The sequence below is a fragment of the Tupaia chinensis genome, unplaced genomic scaffold (genome assembly GCF_000334495.1).
Source record: "Tupaia chinensis unplaced genomic scaffold, TupChi_1.0 Scaffold000350_1, whole genome shotgun sequence".
Classification (NCBI taxonomy): domain Eukaryota; kingdom Metazoa; phylum Chordata; class Mammalia; order Scandentia; family Tupaiidae; genus Tupaia; species Tupaia belangeri.
In genome coordinates this window covers 2,445,115-2,447,484 of record NW_006159844.1, presented here as the reverse complement: position 1 = coordinate 2,447,484, position 2,370 = coordinate 2,445,115, and positions in this window count along the sequence as shown.

The following is a 2,370-nucleotide window of genomic DNA, read 5'->3' as shown; positions in this document are numbered from 1 at the left end:
TCTGAGCTGGGGCCACACTGGGGCCCTGCGCGGAAGGGAGGAGAAGGGGGAGGCCGGTGCGAGGGCAAGGTATCCAGGAAGCCCAGATGCAGTGTGGTTAACAGGAGGCTGGGACACCCGGTGCCTCTGGTAGAGGGACCTGTGGAAGGTGCGCGACAAAGGTAGAAGTCAGAGTTGATCTGCTGAGGAGTCACCTTCTCCCTTATTTCCCATTCGTGGCCCTTTTCTCCACTCTGCTTTCTCCTCCGTTCTCCTTTATTCTCCCCACCCTGTAACTTCCGACCTCGTACCCCTTTATTCTCCCCACCCTGTAACTTCCGACCTTCCTTCCTCGCGGTCCCGCTGGTGCAGAGAGCGAACTCATTAACGTCGCCAACTCAGTCTGACACTTAGCCCCTTTAGCCCTTATTTCTGTTTATTTAAGCTGAGCCACGTTGCCGCCACGAGTTTCCCTCGGGGCGAGTCCCCAGGTCGCCTCAGCCCCGCCCTGCCGCTCTGCTCTGTGGCCGGGTTCTGCCTGGTGCCCCTAGCGGAGTCTCCGGAGCAAAGTCTCTCTTCCTTTGCGAGGCCCTACTTTAAGGGAAGTCGGACTTGAGACTGAGGTGCGCGGCAGGTCCTTTTTCCTCCTCTCTGGTGAGGACGCATCCTTGCCCAGCGTCCCTCTACCACTCGCACTCCACCCAGAGCGGAGCCAGGTGCTTAGTAAAATAGGTCCCGCGCTTCGAATTCCAAGCTTTCTGCAGTCTCCATCAAAATCTCCCTTTGGACCAAGACGGAGCTGAGAACAAGGCGAACGAGCAGTTTTGGGGAAATTCTGGAGTTTGAGAGAGTTGTAAATAGAAGCCACCCTCCGGCTTAGAACCGGCGCGGTGCGCTCTGGGTGCAAAGAACTCTAGACGCTCCAGGCTGCGCGTCGGCTTTAGGTAGGGTGCGCTTCCGGGAGTCGCTCAGACTCGCCGCTGAAGCTCGGCTTGACTCTCCCCCTCGCCTGAGCGTTCCCGGAGACTAAGGAAGAGTAGCAACACTGGCGATTTCCTGCTCGGGTTCATCTTGAGATCTGGCGCTGGACCGGGAACTGGGGTGACGCATTGGGAGCCTTGGCCAAAGCTGGCCCTGTGACCCTAGCCTGCAGGTTCCAGATATGGCCAGCCCAGCCTGGTCCCTGAGGGTTGCTGCCTTTCAAGCGGTGCCTAATAAGTTCTTTTCTCGGTTAACTTATTTATTTATTTATTTATTTGTGGTGTTGGAAAATGAATCTGCTTTCCTTTCTTCTGTTTACCTAACCAGGGACTTTCCTTTGGGACCCTAGGGTTAGAAATGAAAGTGGGGGCCCCCTCAGAACCTCCCCTCTTTGCTGTGCCCTCTTTTCTTAACCTTTCTCCTAGCCTATTTTTGCTTGTGTCCAGTGAAGTTTAGAGATTTTTCATATGTTTCTTATTGTAGTGTCTTGTCATATTGCAATGTTAAATAAATAATGCTGGTTAGCCGCCTCTCCACGCAGAGTGGAAAGTCTTGAACTTTAGGCTTTCCAGGAAATATATATAGGGAAAATCATCCCATATGTGATTTGAGTACATATATAATGTGCATATAATATATATATATACATATTTGTTTATCTTGCTCCATTGTCACGAGTCTATGAAACAATTCCACATACAGCCACTAATGGTCACAGACGCCAATCTGGCTGGAACACTCTCAGTGTCGGGAGTTGAAGCAGCACTCAAGCCTGCAGCTGAGACATCTAATTCAGAGACTTCTGTCATGGCGCAGGATGGCCCTCCTTTCTCCAGGTTGTAGCAGAGGTGATTCTGATGGGCCATCCAGTTGATACTGTGGCTTCTTTTGAAAGACATTGAAAATGGAATGATTTGCATCTATTTTAAATCTTACCAAGCGCATTGGAAGCCTGAGCAGGGCAGGAACCAATCATTTCACTTCTCTGTATTTCCTCTTTGGTTTCTGTCTGCTGACTTGTACATAGTAGCACTAAACTCACATGTTTGTTTCAGTAAGCCAGAGTGTATTACAATTTTGGAGATACTAAATCTTGGGTTCTCAGGTTCTCTCGTTGACACTGTACACAATAGTCAAAATCACTATTGAAAAATATGTTTTGTGTATATTTGCTTCAGAACTTTGTGCTTTTCTGAAAGCAGTAACCAAGAGTTAAAATATCCCAAATGTTTTGTTTAAACAAATGAACAAATATGCTTTTGGTCATAAATCAGAAAGTTTAGATCTGTCCTTTAATAATATATATTATTACTCTTTTGGAAAATAGATTTTTAATGGTTAAGAACAATGAAATTTACAAACCTAAATCGTGATTATTATCTTCTTAGGAGGATATAAATCTAGTGTCCT